This window comes from Lathyrus oleraceus, chromosome 2 (assembly GCF_024323335.1).
Source record: "Lathyrus oleraceus cultivar Zhongwan6 chromosome 2, CAAS_Psat_ZW6_1.0, whole genome shotgun sequence".
Lineage (NCBI taxonomy): Eukaryota > Viridiplantae > Streptophyta > Magnoliopsida > Fabales > Fabaceae > Lathyrus > Lathyrus oleraceus.
Genome location: NC_066580.1, coordinates 49937641 through 49951944, shown reverse-complemented (window position 1 = coordinate 49951944; position 14304 = coordinate 49937641).

The window sequence follows — 14304 nt, the reverse complement described above, 5'->3', positions numbered from 1 at the left end:
ACAATAAATTTTACTGTGGAGTCTTAAACAATAACTTTATTTTTATTATTTTTAATTAATATAAATGGACTCAAAACTACAATTATTATTTCAAATTAATATAACTTACTTTTATTACAAAATTTATATATAAACATTTAATATATTTAGGTGTAATATTTAATTTTATATATACATTTAACATATTATGAATATATTTATTAATACATTTATTTTTATTGAATAAATATTTATTTAATAATATTATATAATAGATAATGGGATGACTAATTTTTTAATTAATAATATTCTTTTAAATCATTTTGTATATATCAACTAATTTAACGACTAATTTATCACACACTCAAATTAACTTATCAATTATCAGCTCTCGACTATAAGTTACCAATCATAAGCGAATAACGCATTCTCATCAAAATAATAGTGGTTATATACTTAGTAAGCAACTATGAGATACAGAGAATTATGAGATATATTCTATGGAAAAAATTAATTATGTGAAATAAAAGAAAAAGTTTAATAAAAAATAGAAATAGAAAAATATATAAGATATTTATTTTGGTTTGTAATTTAATAACGTATTTTCATCCGAATAATAGTGACCATGTATTTAGTAAGCAATCATGGATAGAGAATTGTGAGCCATATTTTATTATAAAATAATTATGAAAAATAAAAGATTTTTTTTAATAAAAAATAGAAATAAAAAAGTACATAAGATAATTATTTTAGTTTGGGAGATTAATATCACACTATCATCCGAATAATAGTGACTATGTGTTTAGGAAGCAACATATAATAAAAAAAATTATGAACACTTTTTTTTTTCAACAAAAAAAATAAAGATGAAAAATAAAAGAAGAAGTTCAATAAAAAATAAAATAAAAAAGTATATATGATAATTATTTTGGTTTGTGAGATTAATAGCATATTTTGATCCGAAAAATAGTAAATATGTGTTTAGTAAGCAACCACGGGATACAAATAATTCATATCTCATAAAAAATAATTATAAGAAATAATGAAAGAAAAAATAAAAAAAAAATAAAACATTATTATTTTGGTTTGTGAGATTAAGAGATTGTTTCTTAAGAGTAAAAAAAATAACTTTTAACTTTTCAGCTCACACTAATTTTTTACGTTCGTTTTCTTATTTGATGTAATAATATATAAAATGTAGATCATTTTATAGTTTTTTATTCTAGCTTACATATTTTTTTCTCAAAAGCTATTTAAGCTTGTAGCTTTTAACTCTTACTTTTTTTTTTCATTTATACTTTTATTATTTTAACAAAAACTTATTCTTACTCTTTATATTTTATTAAAATTATAAGTAAAATAAATGTGTAATAACTAAACTTAAAAAATAAATTGTATTGTCGAATCTTAAACAATAAATTGTATTGTGGAATCTTAGACAATAAATTTATTTTTATTATATTTTTAATTAATATAATTGAACTCAAAACTACAATTATTATTTCAAATTAATATAACTTATTTTTAATATTATTTTCTATTAATATAACTTGTTAAATTTTAATACAGAAAATATATATAAACATATTTAATATATTTTGGTGTTATATTTAATTTTACATATATATTTAACACATTATGAATGCATTTATTAATACGCTTATTTTTATCGAATACATATTCATTTAATAATGGGGTGACTAATTTTTTAATTAAGAATATTCTTTGATGTCATTTTGCATTTATGAGATAATTTAACGCCTAATTTATCACACACACAAATTAACTTATTAATGATCAGTTCTCAACTATAAGTTACCAATCGTCAACTAATAGCACATTCTCATCAAAATAATAGTGACTATATGCTTAGTAAGCAACTACGAGATACAAATAATTACGATCTATATTCTATGGAAAAAATTAATTATGTGAAATAAAGGAAAAAATTCGATAAAAAATTAATCTTCAACGGATACCACATTCTCATTAAAATAATGAGTCAGACATAAGAAAAATGTGAATGAACATGTAGAGTTTTCATAGACAAATATGTATAACTATGAGAAAATGTGCTTAGTAAGCAACTATGGGATACAGAAAATTACAAGTCATATCCTATCAAAAGATAATTATGAAAAATAAAAGATGAAATTTAATAAATAAATAAATAAAAAGTATATAAGATACTTATTTTCGTTTGTGAGATTAATAGAACATTTTCATCTCAATAATAGTGAGTATGCGCTTAGTAAGCAACCATGAGATAGAGAGAATTACGAATATCCTATCAATAAAAATTAATAATGAGAAATGAAGGAAGAAATTAAATAAATAAAAAAAAAAGTATATAGCACAAATTTATTTTTAAGTTATTTTCAAATTACTTTTCATTTTAATTTAAAATTATACTTAGTTGTTTATATTATTTTTCACTAATTAAAGAAATTTGTAAAATAAAAATAAAATCAGATACCATTTGTAATCTTAACCATTATTAAGATTTTTTATACAAAATAATTTAATGTGATTTGTTTGTTAAGGTTTCTGAATAATAATAAAGTATATTCACAATAGACCAAATTAATATGATCAGTAAGCAACCATGGAATATAATATAGAGAACTATGAGGTATATTCTAGAAAAAGAAGAATAATAAGAAATAAAAGGAAAATATAATACTATATAACATAAATCTCTTTTTAAGTAATTTCTAAATAACACTTTATGTCCTTTTTAAATTTTACTTAAAATTCTACCATATTGTTTATAATATTTTTCATTAATCAATTAAATTCATTCAAATTAAAATAAATCAAATATCTTTTATAATCTTAACTTTTATTGTATTTATTTTTAAATAAATAATTCATTTTGATTTTCTTTATATTAAAAAATACTGATTACTATTTACTAATTATAAGATGGAAAAAAAATATATGTTGAAAGGCAAATTTAGTTTTGAAATAATATCTAATAAAAATCCTGACAAGATTTACAGTTTTATGCTTCCTATTTTAACCGGGGTTTTGTCAAATATTCGGTCAAAAGAGAAGAAAACTAAGTTCAATTATATTTAATCAATTGATAAAAAAATTGAATCAAAAGAACTTTGTACTAATTCAAAAAGCCAAAGATAACAAGGTGATCGCAAGGATCTAACCCACAAAATCGACAAAATAAAAGAAAAAAAAGAAACTGGTTACATCATCAGCTTAACTATATGAGTTCTAAGTTTCTCATTATACCACCCTCTATATACTATCATATTAATAATATTATCAACTGTTTTGGTATTATCTACATTGTCATCAAAACATTTATTGTTTTGGTACTGCCAAATCACATAGATTGTCTCTGTAGCGGCTAGCTTTAAGATGGACGCCCTCCAACCTTTCCCCTTACTACAAATCGCAATCTAGTACAATTCATCATGCCACTCCTTTGGATCATGAGTAATTTGAATCCAATCTATAATTTTGCTCCAAATACTTTTGTTTCCACACAACCATAATATAGGTGATCAATAGTTTCCTCATGGGGACCAAAGCAACAAATGCTGCTATCCGTTAAGCCAAACCGACGCAACCTCGTTTTAGTGGGGAATCTTCCATGGTAGGCAAGCCAAAGTGTCATCACAACTCGAGTCCTAACAATGTTACCATGGAAAAGACGGATCCAATTGACTTTTTCTTCACCAACACATCTCAACTTCAGATAAACCTTCTTCATGCTAAATTTGTTATCATGAATCATTTGATTCCATATAATCTGCAATTGCACTAAGGAATATTTCTATTTGAGAATAGACTTCCCAATCCACGAATAACTAGTTTATCCCTTATATCCATAAGCTTTTCACTTTTAATAAAGTAGCTATGCACCCACTTCAATGTGAGACTGTCATATTTTCTACAAAGATTTCAAAGCAACTTCAACATATTAGTGTTATTCCAAGTGCCTAACTCAATGATGTTTAGGCCCCCACACTTCCTTGGACTGCAAATTTTTTCCATACAATATGACTTTTGCTGCTTACATCAGAACCACCAGTCCACAATAAAGATCTAAACACAACCTCAATCTTATGAATCACATGTTTAGGGAGAGGAAGGCATTGCATCCAGTAATTAGCAATAGCAAAAGAAACAAATTTAATGAGTTGGATTCTACCTGTATAACTCAAAAGTCCATTGCTCCAGTTCCTGATTCTACAAACGATTTTATCAATAAGGCTCACGTAATTATGAGTAGATAATTTCTTGCTAGTAAGAGGAACTTCAAAATATTTGAAAGGGGGAAATACTTGCTCAAAGTTGGTCATCCTCTTAATTTTATCCTTAGCGTTCTCATCAACACCACCAAAGTAAACTCTACATTTTCTTGGATTCATGATCAAACCAGTTGACTTTGAGAATTAATCTAAAGCTTCAATCATTAACTCCATAGATCTACAGTCACCTCTAGCAAAGAGAAGGATAACATCCGCAAAAGCCAGGTTTGTATTGTGTAGCCTATCACACTTAGCATGATGATTAAAGTCGGAAATTTTTTCTTTTGCATTTTGTGTAGAAATTTGTTCATATATTCCATAATAATAACAAAAAGTAAGGGTGACTGGGGATTCCCTTGTCTAATCCCCCTTTCACCTACAACATTGAAGTATATAAGCCATTAATATTAAACCTATAAGAGACAGAGATTACATCAAGCATAGTAAAATGAATAAACTGGTTGGGCAAACCATTTCCCTAAGGCTACACTCTAAAGCTTTCAAATTGATAAATTTTGATATAGGTAGTTACAATCTTAAACAATTTTTTTAATGTTTTTATTTAATTACTCCAAATCAAAAGACTATGATTTGGAGTAACTTAATTATCATTTAAATTGAATCTAATTTAATGCTTAATTAACATTTTTACTTAATTAATCATTAGATTATATTCAATTTAAATACTATAATTTGGAGTAAGTTAATTAGCATTTAAAGGTTAAAAAAATTTACTATTGAAATAAGTTGTTAATTCTTTGTATTTATGATTAACAATAATTTTGGTAAAACTAACTTAGCTGAAACATGTTGAACAAGATATCCTAACATGTGATTCGACATCCTGTCTGAAACAAATTTTTACTCTTGGTAACATTTGATTGAGTAACTGAGTACAAAATATTATAGGAATATTAAGTAATCTCACGTGGCACCTGTTGAGTGTAATTTTAAGTGTCGGGCTTTTGTTATCGTCTCCACAGGGATTGTGAGATATCACCGCCTTTCGACAGTTGTTTTAATTCTTCGCTTAAGGTAACAATGGGGTTTTGGTGTTTGTCACGGTATCTTGCATAAAAGTGTAATAAAATGCGGTAAAGTTTTGGTTTGAATATTTGAGAAATATTGCCAAAGTTAGGGTTCGACGATCACTTTGCATGTATATGTTCGATCAACAAAAATTATAAACTCCTTTAGATGATAAACTATTTCACAAAGTCCTCCCAATGTGTTTATCTCTAACACATATTGTGAGTTTTCCCATTTTGATCCATTGTTTATCTCTAACACAATCTATCAAAATGACAACTTTTTGGTTCAACCTTATGGTGAACAAAATCATTCATTACTATCTCTAGCTAACAAACAAGATTGGATGAAAACCTAGGTTAAGAGTTGGTAAACATCTCTCGATCATAAACCAACACAAAGAGTTTTCAATAAGAACAAAGTTTTCACCATATATTCACCATTAAAGAGTTTACAAATGAAGATCCTTACATTTACACACAAAGCTAATGATCATCTACATCTAACCTTGACAAAATGAAGGACTTAGCTACTCATTTTCATGGTAGCTTGTTCAACAAGTTTCGGAAGAAGGTTGATCAACATCCGAGTCGAATAATCGAGATTGGATGGGAATCCACCTTCTTTTTGTGAAAGATTGTTAAGAGATGAAGAGAAATGGTTTCTAGGTCACAAAAGATCCTTAGAGCAATACTGGAAAATATCTAAAAAAGTACAAAAGTATGGAAGGTAAGGTATGGCTCCAAAAAGTAGCCCTTGCTACTTATAGAGCTGCTACTGAGCTGTCATGCTCGCTAGGTGAGCAGAATGGCTCGCCTAGCGAGCCCCTAAATGAGGCACCTGAGGCACCTGCGCCCAGAGAAACAACCATTGCCAGACTGTCATGTTCGCTGAGCGAACAAAACCTTCGCTAGGCGAAGGTTACGCTTTAACCTTCGCTCCAGCGAGCTTGAGAGGTTTTGCTACTGGAATGCTCGCTGGGAGTCGCTAAAGGCTCGCATAGCGAGTGAGTGCTGGCTGCGCTTTTCACCAAGTCTGGACGTGTTCGCCACACACCTCGCTGGAAGCTCGCCTAGCGAGTGTGGTGATGTTTGCCACTGTAAAATACTGGAGCTTTTCGCTGGGCTCTTGCTGGACGCTCGCCTAGCGAGTCCTTCGCCACAGCCCTCGCCTAGCGAGCAAGCTGATGAATGCTTGTTTTATTTGATCCCTTTGCCAAATTTCTTGTGTCTTCATTTTCTATTATTTCATGCCTAATTCCTGCACAATAACACACAAATCAAAGGTACCAAGATCGTTTATCATTGTATTGCAATTCATCAAAAACAAAGGTGGTTTCAAACACTTTAGCAAGGAAACGGAGTGAAAGATGCCCATATTTGATAGCTCAAATAAGCACTTTTGGGTATCTAACAACTCTCCCCAACTAGATTCTTGCTTGTCCTCAAGCAAAGTATGCCTCTTGAGGGACAAGAGGATTTGCATTAAGAAAGAGGTTTCTCCGAAATTGGATAAAACGGCTCAAACACAAGCGAATCAGCAGATACAAATTTCCAACGGTTCGAATAAAATAATACACAAGAACTAAGACTTAGTAGCAATGCGAAATATGTATCTATCTACAACAATATTATCTTGAATGAATCACCCTATCTCTCCTCTTCGAATAAGGATTGAAGAAATTACGCGTTTGCAACCGCGGGAATAATCTCACTCTCTAACAAACAATGAAGAAATCAATTCAATTCATACAATGTCTAACAATTATAAATGGTAATGTGGAAGCACGAAGATCACTAAGGGCTTTTCGGTTGAAGCTTGGTTAGGTTAACAAACAAGGGTCATTTCTAAGGCCATTGAAAACGAAATTGCCGATGCAAAAGAGACATTCACTGTACATTATTCACACATCTCAACTTCGTTCCATTTATTTCTCATTTGAAACCTTCACAACTCTTATTTCACAACTCAATTTTTGTTTTTCACTATTTTTCTTCCAAGCAAACATTCATTTTTATTTTCTCTATTTTTTCTTTTCTTTCACATCATATTTACAAAACAGATGTTTCTCTTTTCTATGTTATATATATATATATATATATATATATATATATATATATATATATATATATATATATATATATATATATATATATATATATATATATATATATATATATATATATATATATATATATATATATATATATATATATATATATATATATATATATATATATATATATATATATATTTGTTTTTTATGCTTGCTCGGTTTTTCAAGAGTTGTGGCACTTACCGATTCTCATTTTCGTTCTCCCCAACTTATTTCTTACTCACCCTAAGTGAATGCTCTTGACTTTTTTACGGAAAAAGAACAATTATCAAAATTTTCCGGGTTTCAAGAAAAAGATTTTTGAAATCTCGCTTTATTTCAAGCTAAGATTCAACTGTTTAAGCTCAAAGGGGTTAACGAATACTCTCTCTGCTCACAGGTAAGTTGTATTTGGAACTGGTTGTGCTCGATAGAAAACAAGTGCCTTGATCATTTCTAATTGCTTTCACATATTCACAATAATAAAAGACAAAGCATGAATCAAATGAATCAACAAAGCTTATTAGAATCCAGCATTTAAGTGTAAAATGGAGGTTTCCTCACAATTTGTGGTTTTAAGTCCTAGATGAAACATTCATTCAATTATGTTGCAAAAAGACAATACTCAATTACAAAAAAGAGTAAAGTTCTTAGTGCATTCTAAAATTCTAGCCGGAGGTAACCATGTACCTTAGCATTGTTCACTTGTTTATTTTTATCATTGCCATCCAAGCTCGGATGCACCTTCATTGGATACTTCTTTGAGGAGCAACCAATCTAGAAGGTTTGCCACTCAAACAACCAAAAATTTATTAAAACAAACAAAATTTAAAACATAAATAATAACATTAACTTCAAAATTTAAAATTGTTCATGGGGGACAAAACACCCCAAAAGTACATAGCCAAAATCAAAATACATAATTCTGAAAATACAATAGAAATAAAACATAACATGAAAAATACAATAACTTAGCCCTCCAAGGACTCAGAACCCTCATCACTACCGACTTCAGAACTGGTAGCCTCATCATCATCATCATCATCTCCATCAGTAGCACCAGAAGAAGCACCAGCACCCGCCCCCTCTCCAAACACATGCCTGTCCACATGCCAGTTAGCGTTAAGCAGAAACTGCTCACGCATCATCAATGAGTGATCACCGGTGGGGTCACGTCCCTGCAGCTGTAACAGCTGCATAGAATCGTGCATATCGAGCATGGCACGCTGAGTTTCCGCCATCCAGTCCCAGTTGTAGTTGCAGATCGCCTGCTGCAAAGGATCGGATCCTAGAGTAGAAGTACCAGGACCATCAGAAGCCCCGGTAACCTCAGCAGCTGAACTACCTCGTACATTCTTCGCCCTGCAATACTTGGCCACGTAACGATCATCAATGGGTGGCGGGATCCTTACTTGACCCCTAGAGGGTAGCTTCACCCTCGCTTGCAGGCACAAACTCATGATTAGGCAAGGGAAAGCCAGGGGACAATTCACTCTTGCCCCCGACTTTAGCCCGCTTTCAATCACGGACTTAAGCTCATAAGCAATAATCCTCGCCACATCGATCTGGACGTTAGTGAGGATACAGTGTACCAAGTGTGCCACTGGGATCGGCACGGTAGAAGTGTGGGACTTAGGTTTGATGTTTGTAAGAACCAACAACAGGATCAGTTGAGCCAAGGGAGTCATGTCCTCCCTATGGTATCTCAAGGGAACCCCAGATGGGTTCAGCTCAACTGATTTCCCTCTCAAAAGCAGGGCAGCAGAAATTGCATCAGTATCCCCGTGAAGCCTTAATTCTGTGTGGTAGGTGTCTCTCTCCTCGGCTCCCAGTTGGAGCGGTTCACCAAGGACGCGGTTAATTGCATCCCGATCAAACGCAACAGGACGGTCGGACACTCTAGATGTCCATGTAAATGGCTCGTCATCATCCGGCAGTGTGTTCGCATAGAACTCACGCACCGTTGCGATATCGTAATGCTCCAGGGGGGAAATTAACCGATCCCACTTTTTGGTGTCAATCAACCCGGCGAATGTTCGGTTCGTGCCTTCAGGGTTGATGATGAATCTCTTTTCCGGTAGAATTTTTCGCTTTTCCAAAGCAACGTATCTTGCGGCTTGCTTCGGCCCGACAAATTTGTCGGTGTCGAATTGTATTGGTACGAGACGGGAAGTGTTCCCGCCCTTTCTCTTTTTCGAAGCTCCGGATCTGGATTCCATCTGCAAAACATAAAGAGGAAGCAACACAAACACAAAACAGATTAGACAGCAAAACCAGAATTCAAAGTACTGTCATGCTCGTTGCTGCTTCGCCTAGCGAAGTGGCAGCGAATGCTCGCCCCAGGTTCGCCTAGCGAGTTGCTAGCGAAACTTATGGGTTTTTGGGTTCTGCTATGTTTACAGTGGAATTTTCCCAAAACCCACGTTCTCCAGGTGTCAATTTCAGAACAAAACGATCTATCAAGAAAAGAATCGTTCTATGCTATATGTAATTACAAACCCACATACAAACCTAAAATTCCCATTCCCCCAAATTTACCCTAAATGACATGCAAATCAGAAATTCACAAAGTTCAAACATAAAGAAATGGCATTAGGGCAAACCTTAGCAAAATGGGTTGATTGAATTTGAAGTGCAGTGAAGTTTGCAATGCTTCAGTTTAGGGTTTGAGTGTTTGTGAGAGAAATGAAAAATGAGAGAGTGTGGTGAGTGTTCGTGCGATTGCCTCAGCAGAGTTGTAAAAAAAGAAAATTGTGTTTGGGCCCAAAATGATTGGCCTGCTGAGAATTTAAATTAGTGCTGTCACGCAGTGCTCGCTGCTGCTTCGCCTAGCGAGCAGCTCGCGAATCTGCTCGCTACTGCTTCGCCTAGCAAGCATCAAGCGAGCATGACAGCATTTGGCTTTTCAAAAACAGCATTCTTGGTACATTCAACAAGGTTTTAACAATTGGAATCCCACTACAACAGAACAGAAAAACTGTAAATACTTACAATGTTGGGGTGCCTCCCAACAAGCGCTTGTTTAACGTCGGCTAAGCTCGACGGTGTGATGCTCACAGAGGAGCATCCAAAGGAATAGCACAGCTCTCGCGATCCACATGACCGCCAAGATAAACCTTCAAACGTTGGCCATTAACGGTCCAACTGTCCTTCTTTTCCAGGTCCTCAATGACAATAACTCCGTACTCCTTAACTTCTTTGACCCGAAATGGCCCGGACCATTTTGATTTCAACTTTCCGGGGAATAACTTCAACCTGGAATTGAACAAGAGGACCAACTGTCCGGGCACAAATTCTTTCTTTCAGAGCTTTTTGTCATGGTATTTTTTTACCTTCTCTTTGTACAACCAACTTGAGTGATATGCGGCATTGCGCATCTCTTCCAACTCAAGCAGTTACACCTTCCTTTTCTCACCGGCCAAATCATTTTCAAAATTTAAAAATTTCAGAGCCCACAAGGCTTTGTGCTCCAATTCGACCGGCAAATGGCAAGTTTTACCAAACACCAATTGAAAAGGAGTTAGGCCAATTGGAGCTTTAAAGGCGGTACGGTATGCCCATAACGCTTCATCCAATTTTTGTGACCACTCTTTTTTCGAATTTGACACAGTTTTTTCGAGGATTCTCTTAATCTCACGATTAGAGACCTCAGCTTGCCCATTGGCCTGTGGGTGATACGGAGTTGCCACTCTGTGTGATACACCGTAATGTTTTAAAATGCTTTCCAACGGTGCATTACAAAAGTGTGACCCTCCGTCACTTATCAACACTCGGGGGGTTCCGAAACGGGAAAATATGTTTTTCTTCAAAAAATTTATCACCGTTTTCGCATCCGCCCGAGGTGAGGCAATCGCCTCAACCCACTTAGAAACGTAATCAACTGCGACAAGCATATACTCGTTACCATAAGAGGGTGGGAATGGACCTACAAAATCGATGCCCCAACAATCAAATACTTCGACCTCTTGGATGTTTTGGAGAGGCATCTCGTCTCTCTTACCAATCCCACTGCTTCTCTGGCAACTATCACAACTTTGCGCATGGGTATGTGCGTCTTTGAAAATAGTGGGCCAATAAAATCCTGACTGAAGGATTTTAGTGGCCGTTCTCACCCCATTATAGTGTCCGCCGTAAGGCGAGTTGTGACAATGCCAAAGGATGCTCTGCGCTTCATCGCCAGTAACGCATCTCCTTAAAAGGTTATCACTACCCAACTTAAACAAGTACGAGTCATCCCATACGTAATACTTGGCATCCGAAAGAAACTTCCTTTTTTGGTTCGAAGTTAGGTCGGGAGGCACAAAACCACTAGCCTTGTGGTTCGCAAAGTCTGCAAACCACGGCCTAACTTGAACTTTGAACAGTTTTTCATCAGGAAATTCTTCCCGGATTTCCTTCTCTGACGCGGTAACCTCCACATTCACTAAGCGGGATAAATGATCCGCCACCAAATTTTCCGATCCTTTCTTGTCTTTGATTTCAACATCAAATTCTTTCAACAAGAGGATCCAACGGATGAGCCTTTGCTTCGAATCCGGTTTGGTGAGCAAATATTTAATCGCCGCGTGGTCGGTATACACTACGACTTTAGACCCTATAAGATAAGATCTAAACTTTTCAAGCGCATACACTATCGCAAGTAATTCTTTTTCAGTTGTGGCATAGTTAATTTGAGCCTCATTAAGAACTTTACTTGCGTAATGTATCGCATGAAAATTTTTCTCTTTTCTTTGGCCAAGTACCGCTCCAATTGCATAGTCGCTTGCATCACACATTAGCTCAAAATTTAAATTCCAATTTGGAGCGACTATAATTGGAGCGGTAACCAATTTTTCTTTCAAAGTTTCAAAAGCTTGCAAACATTCATCGGTTAAGAGAAATACCTGGTCCTTAGCTAGCAAATTACTCAAAGGCTTAGCCACCTTTGAGAAGTCTTTGATAAAGCGTCGATAGAACCCGGCGTGCCCCAAAAAGCTTCGGATTCCCTTCACATTCACCGAAGGAGGTAACTTTTCAATCACTTCAACCTTAGCACGATCAACTTCAAGCCCTCTTGAAGAGACTTTATGGCCAAGCACGATCCCCTCGGTCACCATGAAGTGACACTTCTCCCAATTAAGCACCAGGTTGGTCTTCACACATCTTTCGAGCACCGTTTTCAAGTTTGCCAAGCATAAACTAAAGGATCCACCAAATACCGAGAAGTCATCCATGAAGACTTCCATTGTTTTCTCAATAAGGTCGGCAAAAATGGCTTGCACACATCTTTGGAAAGTCGCCGGTGCATTGCACAATCCAAAGGGCATTTTTCGGTATACGAAAACTCCAAACGGACATGTGAAAGCCGTCTTTTCATGATCGGCCGGGTCAACCGCAATTTGGTTATACCCGGAATAGCCATCCAAGAAATAATAGTATTTTTGCCCCGAGAGTCTTTCGAGCATTTGATCCATGAACGGGAGTGGAAAATGATCTTTTCGAGTTGCGGTATTCAACCGTCTATAATCAATACACATTCGCCACCCCGTTGCAACTTTAGTAGGGATCAACTCATCCTTGTCATTTCGGATCACGGTAATTCCACTTTTCTTCGGAACAACATGCACGGGACTAACCCATGGACTATCCGAAATCGGGTAAATCATTCCCGCATCCAACAACTTTACAACTTCTTTTCTTACAACCTCCTTCATGGTAGGATTTAAGCGGCGTTGTGGTTGAGCTACCGGCTTAAAATCCTCTTCCATCAAGATCTTGTGCATGCAATAGGAAGGGCTAATTCCTTTTAGATCGGAAAGAGTCCAACCCATGGCTTCTTAATTTTTTTTAGCACATTGATCAAGAGGGCTTCTTCATCATTTGACAAAAGGTTGCTTATGATGACCGACTTTGCTTCGGTCTCATCTAGGAATACATACTTCAAAGTAGAAGGTAATATTTTCAATTCAATAGGCGCTTTTTCGTCATTAACCTCCTTCTTCAAGTCTTCCTCCTCAACTTCCCACGGTTGTAGTTCGTCTAAACCATCAAGTTCCCTTAAGCATTCCTCCAGAGCTTGCTCTTCTTCAGCTGTGAAAACTTCCAATGAGTCGTCAAGAGCTAACTCCATAGGAGATATCTCATGAATATGCTTAGAAACCTCCAAAATTGCCTCTTCGATCACATCGATGCGAAAGCTATCATTTCTATCTTTTGAATGCTTCATTGCTTCGAATAGATCGAATGTAACTTCCTCATTTTGGACTCTCACCTTCATCAAACCGTCATCAACGTCTATCATCATTCGCGCGGTTTTCATGAACGGTCGGCCCAAGATGAGCGGAGCATCATCATCTTCTTCCATATCAATAACAATAAAATCGACCGGAAAAAAGAATTTGTCGACTTTAACCAAAACATCTTGGGCTACGCCATGAGGATGGGTAGTCGACTTATCTGCCAATTGCAACATCATTCGGATGGACTTAATTTCAATGTTGCCAAGCCTCTTTATAATAGACAAAGGTATAAGATTAATGCTTGACCCCAAGTCAATTAGTCCTTTCCCGACATAGATATCACCAATTTTAACCGGCAAAGTAACTCTTCCCGGATCAACCTCTTTTTTCGGAAGCGTCCTTTGAATAATTGCACTACAGCTCGCATCTAGGACGATGGTCTCCGGTTCCGTATACCTCCGTTTTTTTGTAAGTATGTCCTTCATGAATTTGGCATACTTGGGCATTTGCTCCAAGGCTTCGGCAAACGGAATGTTGATTTGCAATTGTTTAAAAATATCCATGAACCGGGCGTAATGCCGTTCATTCTCCCTTTTGGGTGGAGCATGTGGATAAGGAAGGTTTTGGATCGGAGTAGCGCTCACTACCTCCTTTCCTTTAGCAACTCTAGAACTTCTTGCTCTTTTCTTTTTCACTTCCTCCACCATCA